Source organism: Neopsephotus bourkii, unplaced genomic scaffold, assembly GCF_033783945.1.
Source record: "Neopsephotus bourkii isolate Nb327-2 ecotype Australia unplaced genomic scaffold, CSIRO-AGI_Nbou_v1 NB_36, whole genome shotgun sequence".
NCBI lineage: Eukaryota > Metazoa > Chordata > Aves > Psittaciformes > Psittacidae > Neopsephotus > Neopsephotus bourkii.
The window spans coordinates 859,507-881,442 of NW_026900553.1; positions in this window are offsets into that span (position 1 = coordinate 859,507).

The following is a 21,936-nucleotide window of genomic DNA, read 5'->3' on the forward strand; positions in this document are numbered from 1 at the left end:
AATTAGCAAGAAAAAAGGCAGTGTATGGGGTGTGCGGACAGCAGCAAGAATGTCAGGAGTTGATGCACACAAGTTGAGAGGTATCCGTATTCTATTTCAAGACCCATAGACACTTCTACAACGATCCGCTTCCCCAAAAAAATTTTTAACCTCCTCCTTTTTTCTAAATCAGTGCGTTTTACCCAGACCTTGCCCTATTTACAATCAAAGACATTCAAGTGTTCCTCCTTCTCTCCTGGGAAGAGGGCAATTCTGTGCATCTCCCAAGAGAAGTGCTTGAGTGCTTGAGAAAACCTTTATAGCCTCCACTAACAAAAAATCGTGCTACCTAATTGAGTAGACTTATTTACCTGAACTAATTCCCCAACCAACACCAACATAATTTGTATAGTACTTTGCTGCAGCTAGGCTTATTTTGAAATGACTGAAACAGTTTCTCATGATCTATTATCCTTCTCATCACTGCATGAGTTGGCCATACTATCAGCTGGGGTAGCTAGCATGGAAATAATAATGTATGGTGGATTTTTAGGATAAGGGGATTAAAGGATGTCTTAAGAGCTACTCCAAAAAAAAAGGGGGAAAAAAAAGAAAAAAAAAGATAACCAGATCAAAAAATTAAAAACAAAGAAATAAGAAAACTACAGAAGGAAAATAAGGCACAAATGCAGTTTATGGCTTGCTCAACGTTACCCAAATCCACTCAAAGCAGCACTAGCTTGCCAGTTTATGGCTTACTCAAAATAGCTTAAAACCAGATTAAAGAATCAGAGAATTCCTGAATCACCTGAGAGTTAGTGTTCTGGCCAAGAGGGACAACTATTCCTGTGTTTCCCTCTTAACTATCTATCTGAAGCATTCTTGTTCTGTACCATATTAATGCCTAAACAACAAAAGAGTCCATCTTGGAGTTTTATAAGCAGCAAACAAATGTAGTTGAATATATACTTCTTTTTTTTTCCCCAGAAAAATAAAGTACACTTCATTATGGATGTGAACATAATGTTCACCAGTAAATGTAAACCAGTGATTAGAAGAATACATTATTTCCCAGACCTCTGGTGTAAGGTAAGCAGTGGGTAATCAATGACCTGACTCAACAGGATTCTCAAGAAAGTAAGCAGTAAACCATCCTGCAGTGGGATGGAAACCTCACTTTGGGTTGTTTGCCAGGTACTCAAAGGTAAGCTTTTTTACCCCAATCTGTTTTCCTGCCTCACAAAACTACCTTCCAGCTCTGAATCTCTGAAATAACCCAAACTTAGTTCTACTGAAGCAATGTGGAGAATATGAAAAAGCACGACAAGGACAAAGCTAATTTCATGACTGAGTTGTCCAGACTGATACATTATGTTTCCAGAATACTGGAGCCTGTGAGCTGCATTTCAGATTTTTATTTTTAATTCATTTTTTATTTTACTGTGAAACTGTGTTTGGCATAGGGGTGACTTTTGCAGCTATAGATATTAGCATTCCAGCACGTCCTCACACATCAAACTAGCCCTGGGATCGGAAGAGAAAAAAAGTACAGACTGCGAATTAAGAAAGCAAAACAGGCAAGAGGGTTGTTCAGCAATTCAGAACAAGCCAGCAACACAGACCACTTTAACTGTGCTACATTAAATAACAGAAATGAAGACTGTGGAAAGCTCTTAGGAAAAAAAGTAAAAAATGGAATTCACTGAGCTGAGATGGAACAAGGTTAAAGCTAATGATAGACAATCTGAACTGGACTGAAACAAAGGAAGAAGGAAATTATAGAAAAGTAGATGGGAAGAGAATTCAGGAAAAAAAAACAAAGAAGAATGAAGTGTGAAAAATGGCAGCATTAGAGTGAAAGGGGCACCTTAGTGAAGAAAGATTAATATCTTTAAATGTATAATGCAAGAAATTAATTGAATTGACAGAGCTATTTAGAATCATGGACTAGAACCATAGAACAGTTTGGGTTATAAGATTCCAAATTAATTTATTGCCTGAATACCTCTGACAGGAGTTGAATTAAAGCACAATCTTTGGGGGGAGGGCTGGGTAGTGGAGGAGGTGATCAACTTAGTTTCAAACTGCTTCTTAAGCTGCCTAAGTTTATGACCAGCAATACTGTGGGTAACTAGGAAGCCAATAAAAACAATGATATGCAGAGAACAGGAAGCATCATCTCCCACATTTGCACTGTTCATTAGGTTTGTTTTCTGTAAAAGCCTCCCTGACTATAATCCATCTTACCTGTGCTAGTATTCCACTTAGCCTAAATTTATTAACTAGGCTTCTCCTATATTCTGTAGAAATAAACACCTACAGTCATTGGTCTCTTCAGTTGTTCTAAATATACACCAGGAAAAGAAGGAGAAGAAGCAGGCTTAATTTTCACAAATTAAAATGGACTTTGGGAAAAACCGTCTAAATATAAGTGTAGTGAAACGCTGCACTAGAAAACCTCCAGAGACTGCGGCATTTTATTTTCCCAGTACTTTAAAAGAAGAGTATGTTTGCAGAAACACTTTCTAGCACAGCTGCACTTGCTCCTGCCTTATTCTTTAACTATTGCAGGACTAATAGTTACATCAGATCAATTTCATTCAGCCTTTTTAAAATTTAGACCACCAAAATTTTCCAGAACAGCTGTAGATCTCTTTGGAAATTCCACCTGTGTAGAATGCATACGATTTATGCAAGCCTGTTGACAACAGAAATAATGGAAGAATTATTGTATTAAACGAATTACAAGCCTTTGTGCTTACAGTCTTCTGCATTAAATCAAACAGAATGGTGCTGACAGTAGTTTTGGCAAGCAAAACTGAGGCAGAGTCAGTGCATTTCAGTTGCAGATCTTCCCCATCCAGTTCAGAACAATATTTTATTTTTCATACTAAAAGTTTAATGAATACATATTATCGATATTGTAACTACTTATTTGCCACCTCACAGTTTTTTGCTCTTTCTTTTTATGGACAGAAATGGCATTTAAGTTCACCATCACTGGATAATGGATGTACCCTTTTGTCTTCATTTAGCTTTTACACTGGAACATGAATTGATATACAATGCAGAAGATACAGTATGCAGTGATATCCCTCACTCATGCACGGGAAGCATTACTAAAGCTAATACTTCAGCACTAATAAGCAGAAAATTATTCTGCATTTAGCACTATCAAATACCAAATCTTCAGATAAAAGCTGTCAAGGGTTTACTTAAAATCATTTCTACTAACTAGACAATCTTGAGTTAAAGCTTCTTTACAAACATCTTGATTTTGTGATGAACATGGGAAGCTGTTACAGCCTTTCCTTGTCATTCTGATTTGAGGTCATCAAGCAGTGCAAGCGTATCACAGCAGAAATTTAATAAAGCTTTCTTTTCCAGGTGATCTCACCATTCAAACTGAAAATAAAATTTGCATTTAAGACACAATATGAACAACTGAATACCTACTTCATTTTGATAGCTGCCACTTTCAGTATAAAATGGTAAAGCTACAGGCTTTCTTCTCATTTTATTTCAGAGAGCTAAAAATACCTAATAACTTTAACTCTTTTTAGAGTGAGGCCCAAGACACTTTATGCATTTGCCATGTTTCCTTAGCTGTGAGGGCTTCCCAGTGTAAACTGCATTACTCTGATCATTTAGAGGTAAAACAGTCTCTACTGATGACAAAAGATATGATGTATTCTACAAAAATAGCAGCGATGGACAGATGACTGTCCTGAATGGTCAAACCCAAAGAAGTAATGAACGTCTTCTTAGAGATGCCTGGAGATGAGCTGCCTTTTCATATTTAGAAGTGTTTGGAATCGTGGCAATGGAGTAACTACATGGCTGCGGTCACGAATGAAAATTTGGAGAGAACTGCGACAACAAAAGGGGGTATCAAGTTTTATCAGTCCCTATAATACCCAAGCGCTCTCTTTTTAAAGATCCTCTAGAAATCCCCCCCCCCCCCCCCCCCATATCCCTCCTGAACTTTTTTCATGGCTGAAAATTTTTTTGACATTGTTAAGCTCCTCTGGCACGTCAGTAGGACTGAAGAAATGTAAAAGTCACAAGCTAATTCATAAAAGCCCATGGCTAAAATTGTTTTCCTCTGTCATTTGCAGAAGCTTAGATATGGCACGTAAATCTTCAGTGATCCCTGACCATGAAGGTTGAAAATCAGTGGAAGATCTCCATCCTAAGTTTCTATGGCCACAAGATTACAAATAAAAATTAAATGGGTAAACTTTAGCTTTTAAATGACAGATTCATGGACCTGAGGCCACACGGCACTGACTGTCCTGCAACCTCTGGAACAGTTCTCCCTTGGAAAGAGTTGGAGTTGGCCAAATCAGAGCCATGAAATAAGAATAATCAGTATCTGAGCTCACTCTGGCCACTCTTACTTTCTGCTACAAGCACATTCATCTGGAACAGTATTTATTTAGTGAAGGAGTGGGAATTAAATGAATCAGGCATAAATAATTGCACGATTTTGATTTCATTGTCACCTATAAAGGACTACTGCATAGCTGGCAAGATGTACTGTGCCCTTGGTCATGTATTAGTAATCTGCTCTGCATGGGTGGTGCTTACTGACAGTGAGTATTTGTATGATCTTTTGACATTCATGCTGGGGGTAAAGATGCCTAACTGCTATTATCCTTAGCTAGTATTATTTGTATCCTACTCAAGAGCCCATAGCAATAGAACAGAATGCTGTCACAAGTTAATGGGTCTCTACTGCTAAATGGAAATGTCAATCTAAAAATAAATTGAAAGTTGTTAATTTTTCAAGCAACATGGATCCTCTGACAGCATTTTATTACAACAATGTTATTTACATTTTTTCCCCTGCTTACATGAGGAAAATATGGTTTAGAATGCTACTGCAATAAACAGCTGATTAGCTACATCCAACATTGTCTTTGCTTCAATTTAAACATAAAAATGTAATTTAGAAAATTACTGATATTAACATCACAATGAATACACACATGTATTTATATTTCATCTATCAGACTCCAAACTTCTCATGCAACTGTCACAGCATCACAGCTTGTACACAACAGCAGAGGACACTACGAGTTTGACTGTTCCCTCCAGCAGGAGTTCAAAAGACTGTAACCTCTTTTACAGGTATTCTGAGAAAGCACAGGTATAAAAAGTGGTCAAGCAGGAAGAGCTGTGGCTTTGCCATGTCTCTACTATCTGGGCAGATACCCAAACTCAAGAAAGACGTGGTCAGTCTGCATGCATACATAAGTAACTGCAAAGAAAGATTCACTCATTGGAGATAAAAGGAGAAAACACATATACGTGTTTGTATTTATAGCTCACTCTCTCCAGATTTACCTTAGTTAGTCAGTGTTCTTCCCTCTCCACTCATGAACTCTCCCTTATTTTAGCTGCTGGCTGCGGATGTACAACACAGACACCATTCCCCAAACACGGGCTGGCATCCTCTGTTTGGTTCAGGGCACTGGGTAGTCAACCCAGATGTTCTGGATTCCCTCATCATGCAAGAAGCCATAAAGACAATACAGAAAAAAAAAAACACCTTTCTCATGGAATCACAGGTTTAGCAAAAAAACCCCAACCCTAAAACAAATTTGAGTTACAATTCTGGTCCCATACACAAAACTGTGCAGTTGTTAGGACCAGTCTCTTCTACTGCAACAGAAGTCCCCTTTGTTTCAGTAGCATTATGGATCTATGTCACGCACATTAAAGCAGCATGCCACATTACCTAGATTTAATTTTAATGTTTTCTGAAGAATTACCAACTGAAGAATTGGTAACTTACAAGCAGACAACATCCAAAAGTGTCTCAATAACTCTACAGAGGGGAACCTTACTTCTCTGGAAGTCGCTAACCTGAACACGTCAGTCAGCCCAATGCTGACTGCTTCTACTGAATTTGTAGCAGCTCTAAGAATACGTGCTTAACCATGCAGCAGTGTCAGTAACCTGAACAGTCAGGTAAAGCAATGAACCAGGGGCAAGAAATCAGCACACTTTTGTGAGAGATTCGAAATAGCTCTTTGGCCTAGCTCTATGGAATCAAAATGCCAAGAAAACTAAATTAGCAGCAGACACATCTGAGTGGCCACAAGAACTGTTGAAGCCACCCTTGCACAGCAAACTGCAGACGGTATTTGCTTCATTTGCGTAGTCTGTACTGTGCGTTTGCAGAACTCTCTGTTCATTCCCCAAGACATAAACAACCTCACTGCCTTTTTCATTGGCTTGTAGTATTTGCCTAATAGTTAATTTTGAAACAGGCTTAAAAATTATTTTGTGCTAGGAACGAACATCAGGTCTACATTACCAAAAGACAGGAGCATCACTTAATGATGATACTTTTGACCTCGTTTTGGTAAGCAAGCAGGAAAATGGGTGCTGCACTTCTCTTTACCATAGTGCAAAGCTTGCTTTTGCAGGCAGAGGCAAACTATCAGGGAAAACAATGAACAATTCTGTATGCGATTAATTTGAATAAAAACAAATTAACATTTGCTCCTTTTCTACTCCTGTAATTAGACCTCAAGTCATACATAACACCCAGGAAACAAATCTAAATCTTTTAAAGCAGCATTCATGAAGAACTGATAAAATGGCTGAAACCTGGAGAAGGCTCAAGGAACACAGTGCAACCTTCCAGTACCTAAAGGAGGCCTACAAGAAAACTGGAAAGGGACTCTGCAAGGGCATGTAAGGATAGGACAAGGGGTAATGGCTTTAAACTGAAAGAAGGTAGATTTAGATTAGATCTTAAGGAATTCTTCACTATGAGGTGATGCAGAGGAACAGGCTGCCCAAGTTGTGGATACCCCATCCCTGGAAGTGTTCAAGGCAGGCTGGACAGGTGTTCAAGCACCCTTGTCCAGTGGAAGGTGTCCCTGCCCATGGCAGAGGAGTTGGAACTAGATGATCTTTCAGGTCCCTTGCAACGTAGACCACTCTGTGATTCTTTTTCAGGAGAAAAAGTTGGTTAGCACAGTGCTTGTGGATATTCTGAGTGTGCTCATACCACTTTCACCTTGGTGAGAAGTTTGCCTGATTGGAGGCAAACATTTCCAAAATAACAGGTATAACAGGGATGCATGACAGGGCCCATAACATTAGCCCTGACTTTCGTTCTGCCTTGAAAAAGAAGTGGGACAACAATGTTATTGTCCAGAAAGAATCACAAAGACTCCGTATAGTTTTATAGTTTATCTTTAAAGGAATTTGCCATTATTACTGAAATTCAGCCACAACTCACCGCTCCATACTTCACTGCAGCTCTTAATTCTGATTAACTAGTGAAGGTATCAAGGTCCTGCTTCCTCTAGACAGTGTGAAAGCAAGGTAACATACATACACATATATTTAACGTCTCCATAAACCAAGCTTGGCACAGAAGAAGCACTTCTATTTCTATACTCTGCAAAAGTCACAGCAGTAAGTTTGGCCCACAATAAAAACTAACAGCACTCTGGCAAAGCTAACACACAATCCAAAGTATTACAAACTGCTTTAGAAAAAACAGACACGTAAAACAGTTCAAAGTAATGCCTGATGTTTATAAAGCGTTAGGAGCATGAATTAATATTAATACTGAGCTATTTCTGATCATCCATAGCAAGAATGTTCACTAGATGTGGATGATGTGCTTCAGAGGTACATTTCTCTCGCATTTACTGTCTTATCAATAGCCCAGAGTTCTGTAGCTGAATTTCTAAGATGTTTGTGATAGCAAACAGATTAGTCCACAGCTACTAAAATCTTGTGGCTTTTACCCATGAGAAGACATTAATTGTGAGCCTCTAATTGCAAAATTATCACATTCCATAGGTAAGAAAAAAACTTATTTCCCCCCTTTTTGTTTCTTTTTAAAACTTTTCACCAGACAGCAATGAACCTTTATCACAACCAAACTTTCAGAAGATAAATATGGTACACTTTTAAGCTGGCACTTCACCTTTAAGACAGAATTCCACAGGGACAAATCCTGCACCTTTTTAAATGCCCAGACTGTCGCAGACTTATTTCTTGTCAAATTTCACAAGCAGTGAAAGGGATTGCGGATAGCTGTTTTCTCAATCACACCACAAAGACTACTTTCAAGGCCTATAAATTAGGACTTAACTGTAGGACAAACTTTATCCATTGTTCAAAATCAGAGTGATCTTCTCCACTGAAATGATCAAAAGCTTCTGAGGCTGGTACAGTTCTTACACACAACACCTGGTATTTCTCATCAGTGAAAGACCCTGACAGTTCCCACTCAGCTTCAGGATTTTCTTCATAGTAATAAACAGGAACACCTGCACCTGGTCCTTCTATTGGTGGCTGTTTGAATGCATTCCAAACTCTTTTAAAACCTGATTTCCAGGAGCATTTAACCTCTACAGGGGGATAAAGGGATCAATTCTATACTCTGAGAAAGTGAAGAATCTTTTGTTTTGTTTATTGGTATACACATTTTATTCTTTGTTTGTAGACAGAACTAATTTTAACCTGACAAAGCTTTCTCTAAAGAACAACAAACCTTCCCCACATTCCCACCAAGGCTGCTGTAAAAAGAAAACAACAACAACAACCAAACAAACAAATAAAAAACAAAAAAACAGAAACACCCAAAACCCCAGAGCATTTAACTAATTATATTACATTTAAAAGCAGGTCTGTTTTCATGCAAACAAGTTCTTGTAATCTGGGTTGTTAACAAGTCCTTGGCAGCTTCGTACCATGAGCTAAATTTCAAGATCAAACAACAGTGAGCAGGTAGTACAGTATTACAACATGTAATATTGATGACAGGGGGAAGCGCCTGTTAGGGAAGGTATTCACAAAGGTTAAAATTAGCCCTTGCAGGCTAATGCTTCAGTGGCTTTCTCTATGCAGTAAAGGCAGGCTCCTGCAGAGGATGATTCAGAACCGAAGATTCATTTAGCTACTCTGAATCTCTCTCTGGAGGGCTCCCACTTCCATTAACTTAAAAAATAGTTTGCAGAGATTAGCCACCAAAAGACCATGCTAGCCTTTGTAAATACTCTCCAGTATTCACCTGCCATCAGCAGGAACAGTGGTTGAAACTCACTACTGATGTACAGCCAGGTATACTGTATTTAAATCTGAACATTACGTATTGCACAAGGACTGAATTTTACCCAGCTGGAGCTTACAGCCCCTGCCAGAATCACTGAAATACAGTGCTGCTAGGATGACTGCAGGATTGTTTTTTTCCACTGCCCCATTAAAGTGCTCAGTTTGATGGCCACCCACATGCTGCAGTACAAAGGACTGCTTCAACCCCAGCACCTTCTGAATCCACTAACACTGCAATCATACTGTCACAGATCCTCTCTTGATCCAACTGCTCAGTGTATCACTGGAGCAGCAGTGGGAGCTGGGTTTTCACCATTAACTTAACCATGAAAAAGAAAAATTTTTAACTTTGGGTCCTACTGTCAACAATTTTTATGCTTATTATTTCATAGAAACAAGAGAGGAAAATGCTCTTTTAATCTCATAGCACAAAGTTGGATTTTGTGACTTGGGAGCACAAGCAAAAAAGCCATATTCCTGACAGAATTACTAGCAGAACCATTTCCTAACTCCTCCAGTTCTTTCGTACTTCATCAGATCAATGCACTCCCATCGCTGAAAAATCTTTGAATTCTAACAAATTACTGATTTGAGAAAAATAAGACTTATGTAACATTGCATAAACCAAAAGAATTATTGCAGGTTTTAAAAAGTTTTGGTGGAACATTTAGCATTTAATGGTTCTCCCAAAATTAGTTCACAGGGTATCTTTGTAATTAAACCCACCATCCTTTTGCAAACATAAAATACAGAAAAAAGACCCCTTAAATTGACTTCAGCAAAGGTGTGATAAAGTTAATCATAAACAAAGGAAGCCTTTAATTTAACACCAGCCAAATTATAACCACAGCCAAAGACAAGATAAACTCCAGGTAGAGCTGACTTGTAAAGTACACTTCACAGTTTTGTTAGACAAGCCAGTACAGCACTTTTCACCATACGGTGACAACTCCCAAGCCCTAAGAAGGTTGGTTCCAAACTTAATTTTTTTTCCCCATACAACCATGTCAAACATAACAAAATGAGCTTGCAAACGTCGAAGCAACTTGCAAACATCTGCTAAGTATATTGTACCACTGAAATTAAGCCTCTTTGCCAAACAGAAAAGTTATGTTCAGATTTTAGACCACATGGTGACAAAGTTGTACTGAACAGAGAAAGAGCTACAAGCACCACTTATTGCTCCAAATAAACAAATCCTTTGCATGTTATATACACAACTTGCAATGAACTATGTCAAACACTTTATTCCCTTATTACAGTAGCAGTGTAAGAAATGCTAGCCATCGCCTAAAATTAGTTTTATATAACTCTCTTTTACATAAGCATCAAGGCACTTTAAGTTCCAAAATGCATTTAACCACGATGGTCTTTTGAAAGAAACTGCACCTTTAGACAAAGAAAAAAAAAAAGAAAAAAAAAAAGTCTGCGTTTGTTATATTCCAGTACCAGATGGTTTTTCATGCATTCGCTGAAGAGATATGCAGCCAAAATTTACAAGCAATTAATTTGGCTCACTCTAATTATATCACGGCACTAGATTAATAGAAACTATGCCCTCTGCCCCTTAAGGGCAGTGCTCTGTAGAATTCTGCAAAATGAGAATCTTCTGGCTTGAAATGAATCTCACAGCATGTTGGTTAGAAGGCTAAAGGGCAGAGTTTTCAATTATTATTAATTAAGAATATGAGAGAACAAAGTTTGCATTTGTTTTTTTCATACAATTGTTTATTAAAGAAAAATACAGAATTTTACAATTCATCTTAAGAGCTGGAAAATGGTTACAGTCATATACCACTTTCAAAAGAGTCTTCCTCTATATACTCCATTTACACCCACCTAGAAGGGCATTCTGTACTTCTGTATCTGAACATCTTTCTAGAGCATGATTATTGCACAGAACAGTTGTATTTGTGACAATACTTATTTAACCAAGCATTACATTGCCCACTGTTCTTTCTCTTAAATCCAGTAGGAAAGGAAAAAAATGTAATAATGTAAGATTCTGCCAAATATATTAATCACAAAGTAGATTACGAGTTCAAGGAAAGCAACATCTTCTCTAATTAAATTACACAACTGGTAGCTTACCCTGGCCATTTATAAACACAAAACACATAATCTGAACACAGACATTTCAGTGAATTCTACAGTGTTTCCCATGTAACACGCAACAATAAAATCAGACTTTTTAAAAGAACCAGTATCAGTTTACTGAAAAAGGAATGACATATTTGACCAGTTCCTACACATTCTGAAATTATGCCGCAATCCTTCTCAGCTGATGGCACTTCCTGTGAGATTAGGTCCATAAATTCTCTGAAATTACATTTAACTTTACAGTATGTCAAATGAAGTTTTAACACGGAAAAACCTCTGTTTTCTCCTTTATCTAGTACCTGCAGCAACTAAATCTTACAATGACTTTGGAACATTTGGCAGTTATTTACTTAATTGAGTAATGAACCCCTGAAATTTCCTTTCTATTTGAGCTTAATTCTTGAACCATGTGAAAACTGTTCCTGTAAACATGGAAAGTAAGTTTAGGGAGAAAAAAAATGAGACATAAGAAAGTTCTAGCACTTAGTAGGAACAATCTCTTTGCAACGAAATCGTAACTCAGTTCCCTCTTCCACAAAGTAGGCTCAACACTATCCAGTATTTTAAATATCTATTGATTGTGGCTGAGCGTTTACCCTTGTGGTGTCAGTAGCACCTATAAAGAAATCCAGCTTGCTTTCAGGAACGTAACATTCAATCATCCCATTTTCCAACTAGCCCAGGAAGAATCTGTGCATTAGTCAATATATTTTAATAAGAAAATGAAACATTATCTCTGTTTAAAAAAAAAAACAAACAAAAAAAAATTCAAATCCTGGGGAGTCATTTTTACTAGCTTTATAAAAGGCCAATTCATTAGTTGCATTTTGGAGTTCCAAAATAAATAGACCTTCGCTGCATGGCAATGTCACTTATTCCAAAGCTTTCAAGAGATGTTAAGAACTCCCCACTCGATCTCTGGGAATAATCCGTAGATCTGAACCATGCTTTAGAAATACATTTCCTAAACAAACAAAACAAAACAGAATGTGTTACCAACAAAATAAAATGTTACCTAAACAAGCATACACATTTAAGGGATAATAAGGTTAGGTCTGTGTTTAACATCTTTGCACTAATTCCTCTAATATACAGAAATATAATCTTTTATGTTTCCATGGAACTTCATCTTATCCCTCTTACTCCAAAAAGCTCTTATTTTTAAATAAAAATATCAGTCCCAAAGTCATCTGATAGGACTTGAAAGCTATGGTCTTTCTAATGTTGCTGTTGCATACTTGAATGTGCAATTTCACTTATATGCCATAATAATTTTAACACCAAATGTTTTACTTATCCATAATCACTTTTTTTATCTTGTGTTCATTCATGCATATATTTATTTTTTCTCTCCTCAGTTCAGTACTTATATGTGTTTGACTTCAGAACCTTAGCTGTACCTTTCTTTTAGTAAGGCTCTCTACACATCAAAGAATAAGTCAGTGTCATTTTAGCATAAAAACATCCTTATAGTCCTAGTCATGATAGTCTTTTCAAGAGGACATAGTATGAAACTAAGTTTCTAATACTTAGATGTCTAAGATATTTTTTGCATGTGTTCAGGATTGTCATTTAGGTTGCTATTTTCTTCTATTAAATGTAACATTTGAAAATGAAACCACATTGCTAAAAGTGATGCATTATTTAATTGCTGTATGGAACTTATTTTTTTGAAAGTCATACTGCTACTCCACAAAACAGATGATACGTAATTCTACAATATCAGGTTTTAATAATATGTACCTATTCTTACTCATCTTTGTGTTGACTTGTAAAATCACAATAACTGTATTTTGCTTCAGGCGCCACATGTCAGGGACATAGACTGCTCTCTTAAAACATATTTAACATTTGTTCAAGTTATTACTGTATTGCAACAAAACTACCTTTTTTCAAACTTCACTTTTCTGGCATGTGGATCAGGATAAAAACTACTCTACTTACTCAACATAACAAATGTTAGAAAAATCAGTTCAAAAGAATGTGTTAGCAGAAGACGTTCTGGTTTTAGAGATCTGTCAAGATGACATACTGAAGAGATCTCTAAAGCCCACTGTACATGAATCTGTCACACCAGCAAACTAAAGAACTAAGCTTACAAATACAGGTTAGAAGTATCTGTATTGCAAGGGCCATCATAAAACTCCTAACACTAAAGCAGGCCACAGCTGCATCTCACGCAGACAAACAGTTCATTTCAACTCTCAGACCGTTTCCATCATTAATATCACAGCGGTTTTATTAAAGTTACAAAACACTATTCCCTAAGAATACAGGATTTAAAACTGAAATCATTACAGGAATTAAGTGCTAAGCCTAGTTATTTCAGCTTTCATTTCACCTGCTCCACAGACTCATGTAAGGAGAATGAAAACCATACCTGAGGAGTACTTTTATTCAGAAAGGTGTAGAAATAGTGGTACAAAATCTCTGAAATCCCCAAGGACTGCTAAGATTTTATTCTTAGATCATCTTATTTTGGGAAGTTTATGAAGACTAAAGCAACTGTTCAATCTTCAGGAGCTTTAATATAGGGAAAAAAAAAAAAGGTCCGTTTTACCGTACCAAGTTTCTGAGACATCAATTAATAAGACTGAACAAAAGGTTATATTTAAATCATATGTGTCTACTTGTAAACTGAAGAGGGATTCTGGACTGGGTCTTGGGTTTGCTGTAGGTTGTTGGGGGGGGTGGCGGTGGTGGTGGTGTTTGGTTGGTTGGTTTCGTTTTGTTTGCTTTATTTTTCCCAGGAGTGTGTGTGGTTTTGGGGTTGTTTTGGATTTTTTTGTTGTTTGGGTTTTGGTTTTTTTTCCCCTGTGTAAGGGCAACATCACACAGCACTGTCAGGGCAATGGTACCTTCTATGTTAAAAAAAAATCCATGTGCAATCCATGTACCTAATCTTATATCTGCACATAAGATCACAACTGTAATGAAAAATTTTTGAATCTAGATGTTTTTCATTTACCTGATTCTTGACCATGAGATGCTGTCTTACAATTCTACCAAATAATTCCTCAACATTTACAAGAACTTAGGAGAGATAAAAGTAAATCCATTGGAGATGCAAATGCAATATTCACAGCTGCAAGGCATGATGAACTGCCATATGGATGTTTTCATCCAGGAGTCAAGTAGTCCTAAATACATGTACTTTGCAGTATTAAGCTATAACTAATTTGAACTACATAATACAATATGAAAATATACTTTTGAGACAGAGAAACAGTGGAAATATACCTTAACTTAAGCAATTGACTTTACCTATTTTGCCACGTATTCTTGAGTGGTCACATGAAAAATTGGCTTTACATGTGGGTGATGACCTAGTAGCAAAACTAAATTATTACTTTCATTATCTGTTTTTAATATATTTGGTCATGAGATCATGACAAGGACAGCATCAGCTGAGGAGTGTACCTTAGGCAGCATACCTGTAAACCATAATCCAGGAGTCCTAAGGCAAGGACAGAAAGGACAGAAACCTCCAGTGGAGCAGAAAGCCAAATGCTTGCTTGATCTTCATTTTCAAATGTTGTGGATGCAATCACAGACCCCAGAAATGGGCCACAACACTTAAATGGTTTCTTTCACAATTCTAAGTAATTCCCCAAAATAACATCAATCAACTGCAGTTCTAACCACCAGATACTTTCATGTGCTCTGCAAGGATTCACTTCATACTATTTGACTTACATAGCTAAATATGCTGATAATACCTTACTTTCTGAGATGCTGTAGAGATTTCATGCAAAAAAACAGAGAAGCAGTATGTCTCCAGCAACTGGGTTCCGCAAGCACCAAAGCCATTATTACTGTTTCTTAGTAAAAAATTATGAACATTTCTTCCCTTCAAAGATATTCCACCCTACTGTTAACATTGTCTCAAATGGGCTGAGATTACTGCAACCATTTCCAAATTAATTTAAAAGTATATCTTTTTCAACAACAAGTCCAAAGAAGCCTGGTTCCAGACAACAGACCATTACTAGTACAATTCAACATCTGGACTACGTTTCCATGTATTGCAGGAAGTAATGGGGAAAAAATTTACACTTTTCTGTGACAGAGAAACTCTCACAGGAAGCTTCCACAGATGAAATCAGAGGTTTCTCACATGGAATCCCTTGTTGAGACCAAGAGGGCTATTGCCAAGAAGATCCTCTCTTCTTGAGAACATGCTTTCCAAAGCACCTAAAGTTCCTGCTCTAAATGCAAGTATTACTTTTTAAACATCCCTCATGAGAAGTGCTGCTAAAATAGCAAATACTGCTCAACTAGGTATCACGGGGAAAAATAATACAGCTATTAGCTGTTATTTCAGTAGCATGTAATACAGTATTGCTCTTTTTAACTGCACAATAAATAGCTAAGCTCTGAAGATCAGAAGTACCTATTTTTTCCACAGAATTAAATAAACAAATGCTGAAGAACAGCTCTGTGGGTTTTACCTTTTACATACTACACTGACTGTAGTTTCCAACTACTGAGTAATGCTTCTCCCATGTAAGCAATCAAAACTTAAAATAAATCAACCTCAAGTGCTATGCATTAGTTTAAAAGAAATATAACTGAGCTTTTTAATACTAGGCTTCATAAATAATAACTTACCTGCTGTCTGTGCTGGGTTTATTCCTATGCCATCTACAAGATGAAAGAGACATATGATTAAATTTAGAGCTCAAAAAATATAATATACCAACAAGATGTAGTTATTACATCAGGTCTTCATGCAGTTATTTCCTATAACCAGAAATAGTCTTATCACACAAGCTAACAAGAAACATTCAACATACGTATTTGGACAAAACCAAATTAATTATATTAGTGGTTTAATACCTTTATACCATGCATAAGCAATTTTAATAATGCTGTCATATTATTAAATTCAATTTGCAGTCTGTAGAGGTTGTGAAAGAAAAGACACTTTTGCTTTCATCAATACCCCTTAAATGAAACAACAAGAAAAACCCTATTAAAAAGAATAAAAAATAATATACATAAAATCTATATTCTTACCATTTGTTATAATGGCACTTGTTGCTGCAGGAACTTTGAACTAAAGGAAGTAAGAGTAGGACAAAATTACATGAAACATAGTTAAAGAAAATATATAGGGAATACCCAAATCAACTAAATTTTTAGCTGGTTCAGGTACAACAAAATTATGAGAAAATATTTTCCTCAGATTTATAGATAAAGCAAAATAAAGTCAAAGATGATTAGAAACCTCAATACAGAATGTGAAATTTGCAGGACTAAACACCTAATTAAATCTAACTAGTATTAGTCACTGGATACAATATAAAAGTCAAGCATCCACCAAGTTACGAAATTAGTTCTTATTATACTAAATAAAGGAATACCTAAAGCACATATGGAAATGAACTTCAAAACAAACGCCTAACAGGAATTAAAATAGAATTAGCTTGAGCTAATCTTGGTTAATTTTGAGCTATTTCTTAGCTTTCTCTCTGGCTGTACTGGGAGCTCTCCAACTGCACTACTGGAACAGAAGAGTTCATTTCAGGATTTGCACTGACAGCACTGCATAAGATCTGGCTTCCTCCTCAGATTTCTCACACCTCCACAGCACTTCACCTACATGCACATCTTATGCGGTCAGTTTTAGAACATGAAAAGCCCTACTCAGGTAGCATCACATATAGGCTTCAAACTACCTCAGAAGGTCTGACCTGAGATGGGGAAGCCAAAAATAATTATTTCTTAGAGGGACCAGGCAGGGCCAGAGAAAAATCCTGCACTATGTAATGTAATGTGGCTGGACGACACAGGACAGAAAAGGTTGGGTGGGTACAAGTCAATCAGTGCTACTTGGTTGGTTTAAGGACCAAAGGTCCTTCCTTTACTTGGCACAGTGAACAACCCCTAAGGTAAAAGACTGGTGTCTCAGCAACCACAGAATCATAGAAAGGGTTTGGGCTGGAAAGGACCTTAAGATTATCTAGTCCTCACTAACATGTGCAGGGACACCTCCCTACTAGACTGGGTTGCTCAAGGCCCTGTCCAACCTGGCCTTGAACACTGACAGGGATGGAACATTCACAACTTCCGTGGCCAGCCTGCTCCAGTGCCTCAGAATCCTCACAGTAAAGCAGATGAGCAAGCATCAGGGAAATCACCTCACAAAGCACTTCCTCCTCTTCTCTACATTGTGTAAAAAAAGGGTAAGCTAACTATGATTGCTAACAATGAGTATTTCCATGGAAGAACTGCAGAACTTTTCCATCTGCCTCAAACAAATCACTTCAGCCCAGCAGTGCCTTTCAGCAGCATTATTTCAACAGCATTCACTAGATTTGCTTTCCTATTTTCTGATTGCTCAACTTAAGATTTCCAGGTTTGATTTGCAGAAACACCATGCACTGACAGCAACAGCTAAAGCTTACAGAAACCATGCCTGAATATAGTATTTAGTTATGAATATAAAAAAAAAAAGTCTTTTTTCATCTCCAGACAAAAAATTAGCAGGTATTAACTTATTTTCCTCTAGCCTTTTATCCATAGCGGGTTAATCATGTCACCTTCTCATTTCGTAGGGTGACATGAAAGCAGTAGTTTCTGCAAAACCTAAGTTAGATATCATCTCCATCTCCAAATCAAAAAGTAAAGGACTAAACCACAAAAAACCCTGAAGAAGCACAAAATACATGTCAACAAGCAGATTTTCAATGCAAGTAAGTGATACCATCAATCTTTCATCCCAAGTCACCTGATAAAACGCCAACAGGTAACTTCTAGAATGTTAAGTGCCTCTCCTTATTCTGTGTCTCTTATTAGACACAACAATGACAGGAGAATGGCCATCTACTAATTTTGTGTCATTTTGCTTCTCAGTAGCAGAATCTACCTGATGGTGATACCCCAAGTATGTATGAGAACTGTGTGGCAACCGGTTTGTGAAGCATTAGTCAAGATAATTTTATTGCTTCGTACTGTATTGTGTTAGAATAGAATAAAACATTTTATTATCTTAGCCTAAAACACTGGGCCAAACAGCAATAGCTGTCAGCTGTATAGTCAGGACTTAATAATCATCACAAATATAATACAGAAAGGGAAATTACCACTGGAGATAATTACACATAATTTGGTGCGATATGGTTCACTACTTAAATCAAAAATCCTTCCTGTGGTTGCTAAGTGTGTTTCCCATACTGAAAACATACAAACTTTCTCAGATACAAAGTCAAATGGGTACTCAAGCAGCGAAGTTCTGTATTCGGTAGGTAATCACTGGCCTACTTTAAAATCAAATTCCAGCCCCAAACTCACCCTTTAAAGAGACTGTTTGCTTTAAAAACCTTATAAATTGATAACTAACACTGTCAACACAACTTATTTTCTCCAATGCTAGGAAATATATTTATTGATATCTACAGCCAAACTATAAGTAAAAGGTGACAATCACATGCCAACAATCATATCGCTTTCTCACTTCTTATAACAATGATAAAAAATCCTCTACAGTAACAAGCTCATCTCCTTCTTGCACAATGAATAGCAGGTAACTGCATTAAACCACAGAATTTTAGTACCAATCTATCAAGAGCAACGTTTAAATAACAGAATAGTTTAAAAAAAAACATGCTTATGAAAGAATAAACAACTTTGTAAATGGAAATAGATTATTATTTTAGTAATGATTCCACAAAGTTAAGAGAGTGTTTTTATACGTATCAGGCAAATGTACACCTGAGATATGTACCAAGTGGCTCTAACGGAAAAAAACGGGTAAGATACCACACATTGTAAATGAGAACATTAGTGCTGTCACAATAAACTGTGACAGTTGTGGAAAGAACCACAAATAGAGAAAAACTGAAGACAGCAGTGTTTCCAGTACTCTATATCTCATTTACATTTTTATATATAGTCTGTAAGACAAACAGAGAAAATAAAAACTAAGGAAAGAGCTAAATTTGCATTATCCAAATTACCACTGCCAAATGCATCTATTGAGAAGGGCTGACATTGCTATAAATGACTGAGACTTCCCAAGACCTCTCCATGTTTAATGATAGTGGATACTCAAAATACATCAACTAAAATAATGGTTTGCTAAATGCGAACATTTAGTAATTAGTTCTCTAAATCAATTTCACAGAAGACCCTATAACTTGTAAAGCCACTATAGTACTTGAACTCGCTGTGGTTCCATGAGTAGGTAAAGATACCAAGTTTGATGGTAACCCTCCAACCAAAAGTAGCCCCTCAGTATTGGTATTTCCAACCACTCAGTCCTGCTTCAGTCTTCCCTGGTCCCACATACTAGGTCTCTATATATAGGCTGTGTGGGCACAGCTGCATTAGTTCAGATTAAAAATAACCAGGAAAAAAAAACAAATTTTTTAAACCAGTAACTATCTTTAACAGCACCCATTATTCTTTATATTGTTCTGTTCAAGTAGTTGTAAAACAATCCACAACCTCCTCCCACAAGCTGTGTTTCCGATTAGAACTTCTGTCACATGTTGGTGTAACACCAACAACATAAGGACAATCAGGACATGGAGCCTAATATCTTTTCTAATTATTTATTCTATTACAATTCTAATGCTTGAACAAATTCCACCCTCCCCCCCCCCCCCCAAAAAAAAAAAAAAGCCATCATGCTTTTGAGCCCTTTATTTTACTGTTTACACCCAAATGAACATTATCTTAATACTTGTATATTTAATCTGAAACAAACAGGATGCATCTCTTCAAATACATTACACAGGCCAATTTAGTCACGTATTAGTTTTGGATTCCATGTAACAGATCAAACACAGAAATCAAACACCATGTTATCCTCATCTTAGTCACTGGTGTCTGTTCTTTTAATCTAGGCAATACGACTAATGTCAATACCTTCTATAATCAAAACCTGTATGTTTTCCAGAATTAGAGATTACTGGAACTGAATGCAAGAAGTGTTTAAGAATTTCTTGAATAATCCTGAAGAATTTTCTGTATATTCTACATAAGCAATTTAAGATATTACATATTCAATAGTAGTGTTTTTTAATTATGTTCATGGTCACAATGTTTTATGTTACTGAAATAAAAGTGTTTAACTGCAAACAGCAAACTCATTAATACCTGCTGTTAAAGTGTAAATTGTGCAAGAATTACTTACCAACTTCTGAAAGCGCTGACAGGCTACTTTGACACAAGTAAAGCCTGTGCCTGTTCATAGCTAGTAAGAGCATTCTTTCTCCTGAATTAACCATTTTATTTTACAATTAAATAGCTTTTGCTTTCAGGAAAGTTCAAAAGGTTAAAAAACATCATCATCACTGTCTACTTACTTCTTCCGCCGCAAACTTCAAGACAGCTGTGAAAGGTGTACTTTCAGGCACACTTAACCTAAAATTACAATGTAAATAAACGTATGACTGCTGAGACAAACTAAAAAGCAACTTCCATTTCACTTTAAGCAAAGAAAATACCCTTACCAAAGATGCGCATTTAAGGCCTAGATCAAAGCCTAAAAAGACATATATAGCAGCAGGCCAAAGCAAACCCCAGCAAGTGAGTTAACTACGGCAAACCACCTCTCGGCTCACACGGAGAACGTAAAACGCCTCTTCCTGTCGTGCAGAAGCTCTGGCAGGGTGACCAGCAAACTATACGGCCCCGGAGCGCCTGTGTGCGCTGCCGCCAGCTTCCACGGCCACCTCGCCTCTCGCAGCAGCGCCTGCCTAACCGCGGCCCGCCGCACCACTCACACTTTGTACGGCAGCCGCGGGTCCGAGGTGAGCGTCACTTTAAAGGTAACTTTCGACCTGGGAAGAGTGAGGAGAAAGTACCGGGTTAGGGTGGGAAGGAAAAGTAAGGGGCAAAAGGGGTAGCGGGCGCCAAGCCGCTCGCTCGCTCGCTCACTCACTCACATGATGCTCTCACCGCCACCGCTCCCCACCGACACGTCAACTGCCGCCTGAGAGGACCTTCTGTCCCTTCCGCCTCCTGAGCTGCCCGTTGCGCCGCCTGAATTCAAAGGAAACTAAACCTGCCCCGCCGACCGCTACCAGGGAGGGAGCGGCGATGTTGTCCCTCGATGCCCCACCGTCACTGGGAGGGGAAAGGCTGAGGGGTGTGCGAGGGGCACCGGAGAACACCGTTGAGGATTTCTAACAAGGCAGTGACAATGGCTGTCCTACGGTTCGAGGTAGGACCGAAGTTCTAGATAGAGCGTTTCCGTAGACGTCGCGAAGTGGCATCTGGGCGGTCCTTTAGCGGGAGTGGGCTGGGAGGAGCTGCGGGTTTGGCGGGATGCGTACCCTGTACCGGGTCGACCGGAACCGAAGGCTTGGCAGGCCGCGTGGCCCGGTCGGGTCACTGCGGGGGGATGCGGCGGGGGGATACGGCGGGTTGCGGCCAGCGCCCATCGCACGTGGCTGTCGGGGTCTACAGATACCCATTCTTCCGAGCAACAAGGGATTGCTGGATTTAAGTCTTGTACATAACTGCAGGTTTATGTGTGTATATATAAATATGTTTATATATATATATATATATATGTATGTGTAATGCATAGTGAGGAGGTCGATTGTTGTTAGGTTTGTTTACCTGAGGCTCTGTGTCCTCAAACCGGAATGTTCCACAGGTGCTTGTTGAAGTTACGCAAGGGAAGATGGATGCAAAAGCACAGATTGCCACCCTCTTAATACTTAAGAGTTGTTCACATCTTCCATGCAACGTGGTAGCTGGAGCTGGAGTTTCATTTGAATAATGGTGGATACTTTCATGGCAGAAAGAAGT